Source organism: Vanessa tameamea, chromosome 2, assembly GCF_037043105.1.
Source record: "Vanessa tameamea isolate UH-Manoa-2023 chromosome 2, ilVanTame1 primary haplotype, whole genome shotgun sequence".
Taxonomy (NCBI): domain Eukaryota; kingdom Metazoa; phylum Arthropoda; class Insecta; order Lepidoptera; family Nymphalidae; genus Vanessa; species Vanessa tameamea.
Window position 1 is genome coordinate 10,980,264 of NC_087310.1, and position 19,548 is coordinate 10,999,811.

The 19,548-nt window shown below is 31.8% G+C and overlaps 1 protein-coding gene across 1 annotated transcript in view; it reads left to right on the top strand.

Annotated features, from left to right (window-relative positions):
• LOC113401991 (protein rolling stone-like) overlaps positions 1 to 19,548 on the top strand; it is a 234,273-nt gene that overhangs the window by 125,165 nt on the left and 89,560 nt on the right. The gene's annotated exons all lie outside the window — the stretch shown is intronic.

The window sequence follows — 19,548 nt, forward strand, 5'->3', positions numbered from 1 at the left end:
TCTACTGCACTCTGTTCTAGGTTATAAATAGTAATTAAATAATTCGAACCACTAATACATACCGTGCGTGGATCAAACCGGCCATTAGACGCAAAACGCCAAATCATTTACAAGAAAGCGAGAACCCGCCTTGTACTATTTACATAATTTATTCAACGCAGAGCCCCACTGTTGTAACTTGTTTCTATTTCGTTTCGAATATGTCAACTTAGTTCTTTTGGAGCGAAACTTTCATGAAATAAGTCATGATTGTAGATTTTTTTAAGATCTAATTTAACTGCAACATTACTACGAGTAAAGTTTTAGTGAAACGTTTCCATCGCAAAGGACTTGCACTTGTTTCAAGTACATTATACTTTTAAGTGTAAGGCTTTTGCGTATACGTTAATAGATATATTTTTTTAATTGATCGTTCTGTGTTTGCAATTTTTGATATTTGTATATTATAACTCAATTATTTAATTATATTATTATTCGCAATATATATTTGGAATAAAATATTTGATAGTCGGTAAGCTGTTCTAAAAGTTGCAACGCTTTACCTGTAAAGCAACGATACAATCTCCCAAATATTAAACTAATATTTAGGCAACGCTTTGCCCGAAGCCGCCTCATTTGAATAAGGTGCGGTTCCACTCAATAGATTACCGTTTAAATTGTGCATATGCTCACATACCTATATGTTATTAAAGAATCGCGTGCAACTCGCCGCTCGTGACAGAAGTGAAACTTCTTTTAGCATCAGAAACGTTTGTACATATAACGTTTCACTAAAACTCACCATTAAACCTTTTCTTCTAACTGACCTAAAGAAGAAGTCTTGATGATTTTTTATTAATGTAACAATTGTTTTTACATGTTACGTTTCACTCATCAACGTTCAGATAAAAAAATGTCACTTATTTTTTAATCTTAATAAATAATTAAGTGCGTTATTATTGTAGCATTTTTTCATCAAAATGTTACTACGCGTAACGTTTCACTAAAGCTAACTTAATTTTTTTACTGATCGCACCCAAACAAGGCTAACATATTTTTTAGGTTAAAATGCATGCGTTATTATTGTAGCATTTTTTCATCAAAACGTTACTACGCGTAACGTTTCACTAAAGCTAACTTAATTTTTTTACTGATCGCACCCAAACAAGGCTAACATATTTTTTAAGTTAAAATAAACAACTAAGCGTGTTAATAAGTAAATATTGTAGCACTTTTTAATATCTTTTAAAATAACAAATGAAATAAAAAACACACGTAAAGGTGAGTGCGTACTGTATTCTATTTTATTGGCATATTTGCGATAAATAAAGATGAAAACAAACTGGCTCCAGCTTTTATTAACCATTGCGTATGTCGTAAATATACTAAGTATCATATTTGTGAAACGAAGAATCTAGCAAATACACGTAAACAATGTAAATGATCGCGTCATAATAAAATCCGTTTTAACCATTTTGTACCCAACTATTTATAACGTAGGTACTTTGAAAGTACAAATAACGTAGAACAAAATTATACTGAAACTTCCTTAAGTGAAATTTTATTGTAAATGTCCTATGTGTTACCTTTTAAACGCTTGTAACGCAAAAAATACATTTAATTATTACGTTTTTATTTGCATACAACTACAGCGCTTTAAATAATAATTTTGCAATTTGTAAAACTTGCTTAATACTTACATACAACGATATATTGAATTAAAGGCACAAGTACAAGACTTAAAAGTGAATATCGTCTAATGTTTCACAGCGGAACCGTATCTTAACTTCATCGGGTGTAGCTGTAAATATCATAATCATAACCCATTAGCCGGCTAATGCTATGTCTCCGCGGCAGCCTTTGAACGCAGTTTTATTACGTCGCTATTAATTGAGAACGACTCGAGAATTAATACCGAATATCGAAATAAAACACCGCACCAAGCCCTTGAAGGGTTATAAGTTAAGCGTTGCTGATCACAAACAGTTTTGATGTGTGACCAACTGACATTGACCGTTATGTACCTGCCTAAAACTATAACGCAAATTATTAAACCCGGAATATAAATATATCAACGAAATAAAAAACAAATTGAAAACTAATATTAATATGAAAATATTTACTGGAAAAACGTATTAATTTGGCACAAGTTTCTTTGGTAGGCGAATTGGTTTTATAGTTAGTAAAATCATATACCTACTTACTTCACTTTTAAGGTAATGTCGAGTTTTATTATATATATTCAGATTGTCCTGTTTCAAATTTTGTATTATTTTTAGTGATTGAATACTAGTAGACGTTTTGGCTGCTTTTCAATTTACCATAACCATTCACAATGCTCTAATGAGTTTATGGCTCAAGTTAAACAATACTGGTTATTAGAGGGGTCACAAGTATTATTTTCACACACATCAAATAGTGTCGAAGTGTCGTTCATAGTGAGAGGCGGAGAGCCGCCCCTTTCCACTTAGCCAATCAGATGCTCTGCGCTGTCTCCGCGAGATCAGCACGAGACCGGCGGCCACGCGAAACAAGGAGGTTTGTGGAACAAGTTATAGACGACGACCGTTTGATTGATTCGAATCCCAATTCAAATTCCTATAGAAGTATTCAACTTACTTATCGATAGCAAAAGTAAAAACGACTGACGGGGCCGTTATAGTATAAAGTTATATTTATTTTTATATAATTATTTTCAATATAAGGACGATAATTTCATTTCCACTGTGTGTTTGGCAGCCTGATTTGACAGCCTCGTTAGTCTATTGGCTAGATATAAGGCCGTAGATCCCGAGGTCCTGGTTTAAAGCAAAAGAGATATCGAGTTTTTCTATCAAAAAGATTCACTAACAGGCCGGATTCTGAAAGTTTGAAGTAGAAGACTCCAGTGCCTCGGAACGCACATAAACCCGTTAGTCCTGCGTCTGAACTCTTTCCGGTCGTGTCGGATTTGCCGTTCCATCAGAATATGATAATGAGGGAATAGAGAACGCACCTGTGTTTGTGCACACACTTGTGCACTAGAAGTCTATAATATGTCCTGCGTAGTTTGCTGGTCTCCCTTCAGATTGGCTGCCGTAACCGAAATCGATCAGGTCGACGTCATCATCACCTGTGACCTATCTATTTATACTTATATCAACCTATGTCATTTTGGGAAAATATATTTTTAATTTATTTATTCTGTAAAAGCAGACGAGCTAATTATGTCTTATGGCAGTAAATCAGTTTTGTTTACAGACACTGAGATTGTAGTAACTGTAGACTTCTGGCCGTATACGTAATGTATTAGGATATTATGTCTATTGTATTGTATATTTTAGTTAAATGACATTAGTTTTTATATAGGTACAATAAACCCGTACGAGAGGTCAATAAATTGATAATTATAAATGTAAAACTCATTTTCGAAAGATCAATGTCCTTTCATTAATCAGAAAATTAAAAAACCGACTTTAATTGATTTTAATAATAATTTCTTTCCACGACTTACAAGATGTGATGTATTTCCCGCCAATCGCTTGTATAATGGACGAAGGATACCGCACCGCTTTCATAATCCAATTAAGAATAATTGTCGATAAACTGACAGCTCGAATATCGATTTATGTGGTGATATTTTAGCATCGTTAATAAATTTATGCTTGTTCTTGCCGTTTGATTGCACGCCATGTTTCCATTAAGTTTATTCGATTCGCACTCCAAATGGATCTCAGTATTGACTGCCTGTGACCCAATAGTGATTAATGATTTTTTATGAAAATAATTGAACACGTTGTTGCAATTTAATTGCAATATGAGAAAAAAATTGGACAAATATACAACGTTATTCATGAAAACCTTCACATAATTTAATCCTTTTGTGTGTACCTTGAACGGAACGTCCACACCGACGATAAATCTTGTTTTGTATGCCGCTATTAAAATCTCCGAAACGATTTTTATCATTTGAAGGTGTTTATTTCGCTTTTGATTTATATGAGTCATATAAAATCAATCATAAGGATCTAGTTACGAGTTGGCCAGATATAGTCGCTACCTTACCATGTGTGGTGAAAACCTAAAAAAACACAACTGTTTCAATAAGCAAAATCATAGCCTCCAAAATAATAGAGGCGGTCCATACATATTTTGCAAGGAAATATGGCTTGTAACCAACTCTATTGATTTCGCGGCACATTGCGCTTGAGTTACGAGGCGCGACGTTGCGGTGAACCTTGACGCATGACGCGATGCGGCGCCCGATTTATTAGATCGTTACCGCATCGCATCGCCATCGAGGCGAACTGCGATATTCAATTCCATTTTTATCCCCGTATGTCATGATGACAAATTCCAGAGCAAGACGCATGCGATGCGGGCTCGTTTCATTGCAGCACGTGAATTATTTGTTTTGTGTTTTTTCTCAACCGCAATCTATTGTTTGAAATGCTACTTTTATTTAAAGACATTTTTTTTGTTTAGGCAACACTATTATGATTCAAGATCATATAAGGTATGTGTTACACTTTAAGAGCGGAACATAGCTTAGTTTAATGTTCATGCATAAAACTAAGACTCGTTCGGAGTGAGCCCGATCACATTACAAATTTTAGGGGTAATTTCAGTTGGATGACATGGTTATTAAACTATATTTACTACATTGTTGTCTGTTATAAATGTACGTATTTTGTCATGCGGGAAGAACTGTCACAACAAACATTATTTCATTTTATTTTATGATTTTGTAACGCACCGTGAAGCGAGTCTGTCGTTTGGAAAAAGCTATTGTACAATAACAAAGATTCACAAAGTTTTACCGCTTTAATGTAAGGGTAAATGTCCCCGTACGATCTGTGTAATGTTACGTTACTAATTGCTCATGATTTTTCTAAATTTATATAAAACATTAATATCTCGTATGAACATTAAACTGTGGATAAAACGATTAAGAAATGGTTTTTTTTCGAAACCTTTCAAAATCGATCGAGGAATTCTAAAAACGAAGCGTGAACCTATAAACACATTCCGCACTCCCGTCGCATGATAAACTTCAATAAAAACCGTAAATATAAGATGATCCGGAATAACAACAGTATTCAAATTTTCGATTCGTCGCGGATTTAAACAAAAACGTTCTATTTAATAGTGGGATGTTCGAGGCACGGGTATAATTGTGTGTATGCATGTTCGGTGCGAGCTTCTCGAATCGATTCGGTAATCGAGACGCGTGCTGAGTCGAACTATCGAAACTTGTTGGAATGAGTTCCGGTTGGTTTGGTTCAGTTGATCGTGTTAGTAACTTCGATCGTTTGATCTATTTCGGACAAATTGTTCGCGTGCTACAGCCATGCGTCCACTTCAGTAATCAATGACCTATGGTTGATTATTTTTATACTTTTGGTAACAACTCTTATAGCTTTCTTAGATTATAAATAACTAATACACTTTATTGAGACTACTATCTAAATAACAGATTAGATATATCGAATAGTAGATACTTATAGTGAAAGGTAAAATATGTGTGTTTTTTTGCAGATAACATTGTAAATAATCGATTTATGCACTCTAAGTCAAATATAAATTCTTTATGTCAGTGTTAACGCATTTAGATACTTTTTAAAAATTATTAATCTGTAAAAATTACCAGTCTATAAAATTACCTATATATCCGTACAGATTAAATATACACACAAGTCAATCTGAATACAAGTTTATTATAGATAATACAGATAATAAATTGATGAAATATAAAAAAAAATTACCCACATGTTATGCCAATATAGACAAACATAATCGTTACTATTTATATTATAACATCCCTTTGGAAAACGACACCGGTTAGTTGTTAGTTGAAATAGTAAACGGAAGTAGGGAGCCGAAACGGTACAAAACGTATGGGCGGAGACTATGTAATTTAATGGCGTTATTACTAATGCACAACTAATGAAAAAAATAAGTGTTTCTTTTTACTATTTATAGTCTGTGGTTTTAATTTTTTTTGAGTCAAGTAGTATCTAATGCAGAATATAAAATATATTATATATATATATATATATATATTGCAAAAGCAAATTCCGTGTATTAATTTATAGTCGGAACCGGTAGCGTACTGAATGATACTGTCTTATTGACCATTTCCAGAGCCCAGCGACTTTGTGCGACATTTATAGTATCTGCACTGGTAATCACTCTGTTCCCTGATTGTCATAATTTTTGAATACATATGAGAATACTTACAGCAAATGTGACACCAACGGTTTTACGTGTTTTTAAACATTGAAGGATTTAAGGATGACAGAATTAATAAAATAATTTCAATTCAACTTAGGTCGATGTTAAAATGATAGAAAATAACTTCAAATAATACAGAATTGACATTAGAAATAAACTAAAGAAGAAATAAAAGAAAAGTGGGTCCCTCAGAAATAGGACAAAGTCGTTACAATGACTCAGAAAGTTTTTATGTTTGCAAACAAATTTGTATCAAGAAATAAACTTTTAAAAATGTTCACGTCATATATATCTAATAAATATACTTATAAGTTCAAGGCATCAATTTAGAGTTGTAAACAAATAATTACGGACATTACCGTAACGTTACGTTACAAAGTTTTGCTTAGATTTCATTCGATATTCATATTTTGTATATAAGTTTGGGTTATGTTTCTGGTCATTACACTCAAAGACTCAACATTTATTTTATCAATTTTTATTTTATACCGAGGCATAGGTTGCATTTTGACCTTAGTCGTGAAGAGTTTTATTTATATTTCAAGTCCATATTGACAATTGCAGATATTTGTTAGTTAGATATTTTATTAACAACGATAATAAAACGAGAGTGACATATGCTCCTTCGAAAATTGTTACAGATTTTTTATTGATAACGTTATGCAGACAAATTAAAAAGTAATCTGCTATTAGACAAAGGCGCTGTTAGAAACAGTAACTATTCTTTATACTGTGCTATCGTTAACTCTGTATATATGTATGAGTGCTTAGTGTGCAATTATACTGGTACACACATCTTTCTGACTTAAACATGTTATAATTACAACAGTAAATGAAATCATTTTTATTGATTGTTAAAAAAAAGGTAGGCAGACTGACCTTTCTGCCAATATTTACCGCGGCTCCTTTTAAACACCTTTCCAACGGTAGACGGTAGACTGAGTATTGCTATTTAGCCGGTAGAACATGTGATGAGTAGGTGCTACCTTCTCAGGTGAGCTTGCACAAAGCTCTACCACCCTGTAACTACTATAGAGATCGTGCTCTTCCAAACGAGCACGCAAGCTAATACTATGCTTTACAAATACCCAGCTCTAATTAAAGTAAAAAACAAAGTGTACGGTTATAGTTGACCACGGAACCCCATAACCGTACACGTTTGATGCAGCTAACCGGCAATTTTAAAATTAATTCTATCACATTTCGCCCGTCCGACACCGGTTTATGGCTTACCTGACACCGCAACAGCTGATTAAGTACGAAACAATCTCGCCGCCCGCAATCTCCCGATATTATCGGCTTAATCAACGACCACTATTTTTTAAATAATTATTTACCTTTACTCCTATCGAAAATGACGTTTAATGCCTGACGTAATGTCTGTCGTCGTTCCAGGTTCGTGTCCGGTGAAAGCTTCACGTTAAATGACTATACTTGTAAAATTATAAAAACTTACTTGAATAAAGATTTTCTCGATTTGATTATTTAATATTATAAGCGTGTGACTATTTTTTTCCCTTTTATTATAATTATTGCTGTTTTATTCAGTCTCAAGCTGTTGTCATTAAATTATGAGATATGAGTTCGAACATACTTTTCATCCTGAACAAAGTAAGTTCACACGATCGAAGCCACGGGAATAAGGATTTTTTAGCTTTTCCTCGTCTACATAAACATATTTCAAGATATAATAAGTTCTATAAATATAAATCATTAATCCTCCATTAATATAAATAATGAAATGTTAAATTTTAACATATTTTATTATTAATTTGTTGTTTATTTAAATTATACTTAATTAATTTTAAACTCAAATAGTAGATATTTATTAATTTCAGTAATAAAATATTTTTTACTAAAAATAATATTGTTTAATGATTGTTGTCTATTTGATCTTTAAATATATATATATATATATACAAATTCTACGAATATATTTTAATGAGGGTATAACTTAAATTCCAGATTTGGAATGCCACAAACCAACCCCGATATACACTAGCCCATTGCATTCGACGTGGTCACCATTAGGTAACCAATCAGTACGGCGTGGATAAGAAATTGGTCACGACGGATTAAAGGCTACATCCTGGCCGGAGGTCAAGGACACCGTCCAACCGACTGATGGGCCATAGTGGACCATAAATTACATCATTTGATTGGTTCCAATCAAGCTTATTTTCGATTTAAAAAATATATCGGGACTAAATTTAACCTTACAGATTGCCGCTCCATTGTAGGTTTAATTTGGATCAGATTGTTCGGATGGTTAGTTGTTTTTCTTTTTATTCAATAAAGGCTTATTTTATGGTTATAATTTCAGGATTTTGTACTCAAACGATCCTTATATAAATATAGATACTGGATAAGACAAAGCGCCTTAATTATTTTTATGTAATTTAACAAATCTTTGGTCGCTAATTTGTTTGAACGCGCAGTTATTGATGAGTAAAGTCAAATAGGAGAAGTAAAGTGTTATTTATAATATAACAAAATATACGAATCATACGTTGGTCTCCATTTAACAAAATAATATTCAATAAAGTAAAGTTACTACTTTTTTATTAAATAAATATAAAATATTTCTATGTACAAATACTAATTATTATTAGCACCATGTGTAATATGATGATTAAGTCTTATTTTAAATATATATGTGCATAGATAAATACATATATTACTATAGATAAGGTTGTTAATAAGAAATTATAAAATATTAATCACACAGATTAAGATGAACGTACAAAACAATCTCAATATTTAATAATTATGAAATCAAACACATTTTCACAATCGCAAGTAATTAAAATAAATTTAATTTAAATGAAACCGACTGGAAACGTTTTAATAAATCAAACACCAAATATTACCATATAAATAAAATAAATTACGTGTTACTAAATATTAGTTTCTGTTAAATAAAATTTAAATTGACTTATTTCACGCTAGGTTTACGAAACAGACGAGTTTGAATTCATTATAGCAATATTATGATAAATAAATAAACCTTAAGGCGCTGTGCCAATATTCAATGTCAGATAAAAAAATATATATATGCGAAGAGGTTGTATCGTTCTGACTGACGACTAACTTAATAATAATAAAGTTGTAATTTAGCGCACGGGTAAAAATAAAGTTTTTTTTAATAATAGTATATAAACAAATATCATATAGATTTCGCAGATATTTCTGACTTTGTCTATTAATAAATTTGTTTTTTTTTACCTAAAAATACATTAATAAGGTAAAGATGATAAAAACGCGTGGAGTTCTTATCCATTGATTTTCATGCAAGATAAATAATAATTTTATTGAATTGAATTAACACATCTGTGTAATTTTATTAGTGAAAAAAAAACTACCTACCTACTGAGATTCTTCATTATTGAAAACATATACGATTTGTATGTTTAGATAAAAAAAAATCTAATAATATTTCCTATTTTTTATGGACAACATAAAAGCTCAAAGTCAATAAGTACCAAATAAAAAAAAACAGTTGAAATGTTTAAGGACGAATGGATGGAAAAAATGTACATTTTTAAAAGTTTTCTATACATAGTCTAAGACTCAATTAGAATGTGTGAAGACTTAATATTAAATATTATATGAATTATCATTATCTGTATATTACAGACAAGGATCTGTCACTTTGTATATTATAAATTATAATATTATATTTTAAATGTGGTAACTTTGACAGGTACTCGTCATGGCGGGAAAATTGATTCTCGGATATAAGTATATTTTTAACTGCACTTCAAGTAAAACATTATTTATATTTTTTATAAAATTATATAAGTTTTCACAATACTATAGAGCTTCTATCTTAAACTACCGGATCAAATTTCAAAGTTCGAAAAACTAATATTTAAAAATAATTAAACAGGAAACGCTTGAAATGAATGTTATTAATTTTGATTACTACTCTGTTAAAAAAACTGTGTATGTATTAAAGTCATTGTTTCTTTTTGCATTTTTGCAACTTAAAAGTAATGGAGTATCACATGCTGTTGGTTATTTTTTCCATAGACATTATCAAAGGTCTTATATTATTATATATTTAGTATATATAGTATAATTTTTTCTTCAAGTTCATTCGTTCGTTCTTCATTTTTAAAATAAGCTGTAATTAAAAAATATGCAACATGTTAACATATTATAGCTTATGTATTTATGAACTGAAGTAATATTCCATTGAAATTAAATAAGTAGATTATACGAGATAAGTATTCGGCGACATAAACAAACAGCTGTTACCTATTTTACTATGATAACATTGATAACGTAAACATATCCACTTGTTGTTTCTAAGTTGAGTTCTATATACGTAGTAAGGAAAATCAATTATATTTTATTTAAGATTAGATATCAATTATTTTTTTTTTAATTGAAATAGATTTCATTGATTCTATAGAACGCAATATTTCCAATTTGAAAAACACAGAAATAAAAAATCATATCAAAATCTATGTAATCAGTTTAATCGATTTCGAGGCTGAGTTACTAATATTACTTATTGATTCATGTAACAGAAGTAAAAGTTACGGTAGCAATGAAAATGGCAATTCTGAAATTTCAGTTGTGATGCTACCCGAAAATAAAAATATGCTTGCACACATACAACACGTAAGGCCAATCAAAATCAAAAAAATATACACAAAAGTCTGATAAACATATGTAGATAGAGTTTAAAATATATAAATAAAAAAAAACGGTTACGGTAGCAATAACAGAGGTAACAGTTAGCAAACGGACTATACTTGCGCTTCTTTTAGGGTATATTGTGATAATTGAAAACAGTTGTTATTTAATAATTAAAACCGCAATTATTGTGTACTCTCAATGCCGAAGGTTAGCATCGATCTAGCGACGTAACACATGCATCCATAACCGACAATCATCGGTAACAATAGACGACAACGGAAGCATTTGAAGTGCTAATTCGAAAAATACAAACCACATAGTAATCAGCACAAAGACGCTCTCCAGCGAGCGATGAAATGACTACGAACCTACAATTAGTGGCCGAAGCAAAATGGCTGCGTACACGACCAGTTTATCTTGACCTCCTCGAAACTTACTAGCAGTCTTATTTGTACGATCGTAAGGCTAAATATATTTACCTGGAAGGACCTCTTTTCATGAACGTCCACCCACCCCCGAGTTACGGTGTGCGTGTGTGTTAATTTAATTTTCTACTCGCTGTAATTGCCGGTCCGGGATAGACTGGCCGGTACACGACATTGTAACGAGCTATTTGTACATTAAAAACACATATTTGCATGAGCCTCGCTATACTAAGTACAAAGTACTCTTATCCGTATGGTACGATCATAGTATATAAATGTATCGTTGGTTTATATAGTAATATTAGAAGTGTACCAAGAATTTCTAATGTGAATATAACATGCTTATTATATATAATGAATATTTAAATAAAAGTCTGTGGAATTCGTTCGAAATTTTATTTGGAATTTAATCAGTCTTGTTACCTTACGGTATGCAAATACGTAAATTATTTATGTTGAATAATTAGATATGTACGAATAACAATAATTCAATAAGAAGCCATACAAAACAAGCTGATGTCGATAGGTATAGTCATTTGATTAAACTTTGTGTATTTCTATCTGTGTGGCAGAACGTAAATGAAAATCGGGTGCGTAGTTGGGCGCCCCGCGGCGAAGCGTTCGCTTTGTGCCGACCGCATTTGTCATGTTAACACTAAACGTGTGAAGAGACGTTATTAATGACGAAAAGATTATGTCGGCTCAGGCGATTGTGTCCATTGTCGGCGCATTGTCGGCATATTGTCCGATCGCCCGCGCTCAATATGCTGTTTTCCTTTATTTGCTTTCAAAACCAATATGCTTTGCGTCCCTTCGAGGTATCAATTCGCTTTGAATAAGTCTTAGATGATTTATGTACGCGTAAAGGTAAACAGAACTATTGTGACTTTTGTATGTGTTCAATTTAATTCAAGGTTTTATAGAAAATTTTATTTCTCAGAGAGATTTAACGTTTTCTGAATTAAATGTATTGATAAATAGACCAATACGCAGTATCACATTTACATTAATTCGCTGAGAGTCATTTAATGTCCAATTTAAGTATGTAACTCGGGACAATATTTTCTCTTAATCACAAAACACTATAAATCACGTTCTGAAAATGATTATGATTATATTTTTATTAAAACTGATAAAATTAAAATATATAGGTATATGTATATATATATATATATACAGATATTAAATTAATACTATGAAGTAACAATAAATAAGCTGTACTCATCTTTAGGTGTCATATAAAAATATAAACTTATTGAATCCGAAGCCAATTAAAAACAGTAAAATTTACATAACCCCGTCATTTTAAAGATACGTTAATTTGCTTTCACTTGTTTATAATATTGTTAATTCAATAAATGTATGTAATCAACTGTACATTATATTTCTAACGTTATAGTTAACTGCTTAAAATTTATAGTTAAAACACTTAAATGTTATAAAATATGATGGCACTCTCATTTGAAAGTATGACGTTTGAAAAACAGTAGATAATTATTTTGTGGAGATTCTTTTAATCTTAAATGAGTGTTTTTTGACCAATAAACCGCTCGGTTTACGAGGCTTTCATGAAGCAATTACCAGCAGGGGTCTATCTGAGCGAGGTGTAATGCTATAAACTCATAAACTGCGTCGACTCACAGGTGTGTCTTTGTCCTGAACCGAAATAACCTCAACGGGATTCGTTCCTAAAATATTAGCTACATTGCTGCTCAACTATAAAGTAAATGTCTATACAAGGTCACTACACAAAGCAATGTACGGTGCCTATTTTAAAGTTTCAGTATGTGATGGCGCAGGTAATTCATTTGTTTCTTATACAGAAGTTATGTGGTATCGTTTACAAATTTATTATAACGAATTCTGGGAACATTGTCTTCCCTCATTGAGGTTTGTTGTAAAACCTACCAATTATACAATAAAATCTTTTTTTAGTCTTAAATAGCTTAAAAAAGTTGTTTAGATTTCGTTACCATAAATGTTTTTTTTTTTAACTTCAAATTGATGTATTTTAGAATGGATGTCTATATTTATCGTTAATTTAAATACGCTTTCTGTTATTAGTATTGTAAGTATGCAATCACATAACCTATACTCAAGGACATGTGGACGCATAAGTCTGAGTAAAAGGAAATAATAAAAAAAAACTTACTGATTAGATATATTTCCACATTTTTGATATGCATAAAACATTACAACGAGTAAAGTTTCGTTGTATTTCCTCATAAAGGTACCTTTAAAAATTAAACATTTTTCGAACTACACACAACGAAGCTTCTACCGGCAGCGGTTCGAAATGGACAAACTGAATAGTTATCATTTTAATACATTATATTAAAAAAAGTCTCTCCTCTTTAGGAGAAGATTTGGTCATTCCACCGGGTTGTTTGACCATCGATTTTTACACATTAATAAATAGTTTTTGCACTCAAATCTTCGGGTCGAATAACTAGATCGATTTATAAGCTAAAAGAGACCAACGTGGTCGTTATTAATATTAAATCTAAGTACATAAATATAATAACACGTTTATCATAATCCCTTTTACAAGTTAATTATAGGCTTATCTAAAGTAAAGCTATTGAGGTTCAAGAAACAATAGAGATACATAAATTTACGTATAAGTTAGAACAAGGTTCAAATGCATACAAACGGATCTAGTATTTCGTGAGGGGGGCGTGGTTATTGCGTATTAATGTACCCTATGTGTAGGGTTGTCACTTATTGTAATAATTCGATAACAGTTCTTTAAAAACTTTTAATTGATGAATGATTAAATGTTACGTATATGTCTTTTTATAGTTATGAATGAGTGAATGAATGAAAAAATATATGAATAATGAATTAAATATTCAATATACAATTAATTAAATACGTCGGATTAAATTATATTTGATGTCGATATCATAATCTCCTCGATATATGCGTTAGCAAAATATTGGTGGATTTAACATTTAAATATAACACACATTTTTGTATAGCTAGAAGTCATGAATAGCTAGAAGTCGTAATCTTGGTGGTCAAAAATTTGTTCCGTAGCTAATGTTCCGCTCATAGTCTGAATTAGGCCTACTTATCCTACGCTTTAGTTTTTGTAAAATTTACGTAATAAGTTATTGCAAATTTGTATCAACGCATAGTTTTTAAAAATGTTTGTTTAACTAAAGAAAAGTAAATTATTTCAGAAAAAAAAGTTTCGACAAATTTGCCATACACAATAGTCTAACTAACTTATTTTGTAAGACGCTACTGCCTGTCTCTAATAATAACAATAATACATCCCCCTTTTTTTTAAAGCTGGTTAAAGATTTGAACGCATTAGGAAAAAAAATTATAACTATGTATATGTAGTACTTACTAAGTTTAAAAAAAAGGTAAACATCTATAAAGTAACCGCCCGCAAATTTCTCCTGTCTTCTTAAGGAGAAGGTTGGTTCAAAACAGGTTGTATACAAGACTTCATTACTTTATATTTTGCGCGAACATCATCCGGGTACATTTGAGAAAAAAGTGAATAGGCATATTCTAGGCAAACATGCTCTATTGCAGACTTCATGAATAATTGCAAACCCAATAACAGATGTGTTTATGTTTAAACGTAAAGTTATTGTATCTTTATGATATGTTGTATATTCTATCAGTCTATTCAGTGATGGATATACGCCTGGGCCCGTGATGCCAGAGCCTGGTGGTAAAAAGTTAGGTGGTAAAAACTTTCTGGGACGAAAACTGGGTTGGTGAAATTTTTAGTATCGATTCGCGCCAATAAACACACCAATAAAAATAATCACAATAAACAATAATTTTAATTTAACAATTTAATTATAAAGGCAAATTAGTAAAGTCTCTCCCATCTAAATGTTCACAATTCTGGCCCTACAATGTGATAAGCATCACCGCTTTGAGCAGTGCCGATCCATTGTACCGCCGCTGCGAGAAAAGTAATTCTTAATAGACAATGAACGGCCGTGTTTAGAGCTTTTATTTATGTAACGAAATATCGCGATGTAAGATACGAGTTATATGGTTTGAGGCGTTAACGTTGTAAACTGAAATGCCGGATTAAACTGAATACGCGAATTGACCGTACACGCCACGAGTAGCTCGTGTTACTGCGATTTGTTTATAACGGACTATGTAAATCGTCAAACTAATACTTAAGATATATTTTAAAGAAAATATATTTTCAGTCTTATTATTTTGCAATGATAAATTACCATATTAACACGAGGGAGGGTCAGAATCCCTTTGAAAGCGGTAAGAGGTTTTTAGCGTCATCTTCACAATAGCTGGGACAACAATGAGCTACGAAGCATTTTGATCAATCACGATGAGTTTCAAAAAGTCGATCGGCTATCGTTTGCTAAAAGGCAACGTTGAATCGATTGTTTAGATCGACTAATAATCGTTCGTAGTTTTGTATAGTACCGGCAAAACTCAATCGATAAATTAGCCGGTGAGTTGCGCCCGCTAATCGTACCACAACACAAATATTTAATAACAATCCGAGATCCTCCGAGTCCACTTATCTGAATAGCGAGCGCAATAAAAGCTATAGAGTTTCTTATCGCAGTTTATATTTTGTTATAATTTATGTCAATATTTGAAGTTCATGTTCAACGATATCGCTTTAATTGTCTCTCAATCTTAGCTTACTTCGTATTAAAAAAAATATTAAAATGAAAATAATCTTTTGAAACCGCATTTGCTAAAGAGCATTATTAGGTAAATATATAATAATTACACCAACGGATTCAAGATATTTAAGGTTGACCCACAAAACCCATACACGATTTCATAAAATATTAATAGCCATTATAAAAATCTGTTATTAATGATGATGGCAGGTGGACTGGACGGTTTTCGTTGAACTAAATCCAAACCATTTGACTAAATTAAGTTACCGTAATGCTAATTATCTTACGTTTATCCGGTAAATATTAAGTGTGATATAAAATTTCCCTTGTAACTAACTGCCATTATTTTGTATTAGTTGATAAAACTAAGATTGTCTTTAAGTGCGATTTACTTTTTAGGACATTTAAGAAAAGTAAAGAATACACCTCTATGTTTTTCTCTATCCAAATTATCGCTGCACGATTGTTAAACATTATTACGTCGGGTGTTGTTTAATAGAAACAAAAATATCTGGCGGCGCGCCTCGTGTTTGATCTCGAGGTGTTCGTCCGTCGAACGCGATTAGCCTTCTCTCAACGTATAATCAAATGTGCCTCGAGCTACCTCTACTACGAAACATATTACGACGCCTCTTTGTACCTCCATTACCCTTCGAAGGAGAAGCATCGAACAACTATTTTTAATTCAACCAGCAATGTAGCGCAACATAAGAGATGTTTTCATCTTATATCGATCAAAAGGCGGTCAGTTGAATAAAGCGGCCGGCACCGGCTGACGAAGCCTCTCATTTGGCCTCCATTTGTCGGCCATTTCGGTGCACCGATCATAAATGGATCCCGCTCCAGGTCACGTTATATCTCCGGAGAAAAATTTTGAAAAATCACACTCGGACGCGTGAAATTGTAAATGTTTCTTAATATTGCGATCGCGAATAAGAATCAGACACGATTTTGACGTTGTTTATATTTATTATACGACGTATAAAATTATAAATCAACGTTTTTGACAACACAATGTTATACCTACCATAGGTACCTACATGATGAGTATTATATTTCATTCAATTTAACTGAAATTTAACAAGGAATAATAAAACGTTAACAGATTAAATAACAACGTACTTTCCAAAAAAAAAAACAAATTTGACTAATATTAATATTATAGCTCACTTAAGGCATTAACTACGTTCATCTGGTTATTAACTTGGCTGAACGGGGTCGGATCATCGGCAATGCGCCTTGAAACCTCCGTATGTTCCGCCCGAGGCGAGCTGTATATCAATTGTTTTGAAAGGGAATCCTTCAAAAATTACACACTGCGCACTCAAGCCGTGCAAAAGCCTGTTCTAGTGGGTTAGTGATTTATTTATTTCACTTAAAAGGCATCGTAAATACGGGCTATGAGCCTCGCCGTTCAGTCGGTGCGACTACGAGCCTGCAATTTATGCAACTAATTGCATTTAACAAGACTGTGAAATGAGTTACATATATATAAACCATATCATTGTTACGTTTACATAATTCGTTACTGTTGTATTTTTTTTCATAGCAGACGGTCGTACAAGGAATAAACTTATTTTATTAAACATCAAAAAAAACTTGTACACGTGACTTGTCCCAATAAGATATCTCATATTCGTTCTACGAGAACCGAATACTTTTAAATGTTTAATTAAAATCATTGCTTTACTCGAGCTAATCAGTTCAGAGAAATTAATGTAACTGACAAGATTACATTATGTATCCCTAAGTTTATATTTCCACTTAAAGATAATAAAATTAGCGTTCCGACTGATGACGAGCTGCGTTTATAACACTCTCGCAGACGTGCCGGCGCAGCTAAACAGAGATAGCACTATCGCAATGAAGAAGACGGGAATACAAGAACAAATATGGTCGAAATTTATAAATACACATTGTTTTGTCTTAAATTCTAACTAAAGAAAACCGCTAAAAAAAATAATTTCAAATGAATAAGAGTTTAACGAACTTTGTACCTATTATAATTTTATCAGTAATATAATATATTATATTTTAATTTGAAATACTTAATTATCCAAAATTAATTTCGTAAATATCACACAGTCCTCTTGATTGATGTATGATGTAAATATCGTATACGAAAATTGTTTAGCCCATACGTCGTCAAACTAATGAAAAACGGATTAATATGGTCGGCTTGCATTAACCTAAACGAGAATTTAGATGGTTATTCCTTTTCAAATGAGCTTCTTGTGGAATTAACGTTTGTATTTGACATGATGGATGGGATCTGAAAATTTGTTTGATTAGTTGCGGGCTCCGGGATAAGTCATTATTTTAGTCTGTAATAGCCTTTTTGCTGTAATTAAAGGAGTTAATAGAGTCTATAATATATCAAATATACAACAATCAGAGAATATGTTGAGATTGTCATTAATGGATATGAGGAATAAGGTTTAGGCATTTTATTATTTCTTCTCACACTTTTTTTTTATTATAATATGACCAACAAATAACACAGCCGTCAATTTAGGTACCTACTTACATTATTAGGTAATTCATTAAAAATTATAGTTTTATTGCTTTCTAAGATTATTGATTTTAAGTATTTATTCATGATTCATTTTTACTTTACTATATCTACCTGTTTAAATATAATTTCATACTATTAAAATAAAATATTTTTTTTTATCATTGTTAGGTAGTAAATAAAATAAAAATATTATTTTATATGTAAATATATAAATTTGACCATGTGTATAATACGCATAATATAATATTAATTATATTATACCAGTGCAAGATGAATAAAGAATATGATTTATCTTAATAAGCAATGGCGCCATCTAGTAGAGAGTAGGAAATACATTTGCCCTAAGTCCAATCATATATAAAATTTAAGCTACATGATTTATTGAAAATTGATTTTACTTACTTTAATATAAAATACTTTTTTTTTGAAAATTGCTTTTACGCAAAGGAACAATTAAAATAAAATTAGGGACGTTTAAGGCATTGAAAAAAAAAAACAATTCAAAGCATTCACACGACCGATAAAAAGAAGAAATTTAATCAAAATCAATTTGCCACGTAGCGGCTATTCATACAGCGGAACCCCTTTTAGCCTTACTTGTCCCCTAACATAACTTGACAATATGCTGAGTCGCGTCACAGCGACTTCTCGCCTCCTCGCGACACCATAATCGAGGGGGACGTCTCTGTCGCGTTTGTCATCCTACCCTTCGTACCAAATAATTGTAACAAAATTCAACTTTATGCCAGTGAGACATAGGTCTTAAGCTGCATTAACCGAAAATCTGCAAGCATCATAAATTTTATGGCACTTTAATACAGCCGTAACAACATAATAATAATAGGGTAAATGTTTTGGTAAGCCATAAATAAGTGGAATTATGTTCCGCTGCGGGAAGACAAATTCGCCGACATGGACATTTCGTGTTGCATAACTTTTGTTTAAGCGAATACCGGGACAACCATTTATATGTAGGTACTTAACTGCAGATCCATTAGCAGTTATTAAATGTATCTAATCCAATTAATTACTTAATTATGATAGACGAGTGTACATTTTGTCTTTATTTTATAAATATATTATATGGATATTGGATCACTGAGAATTTCTACTGAGGTGTTTCTGTAAGTAT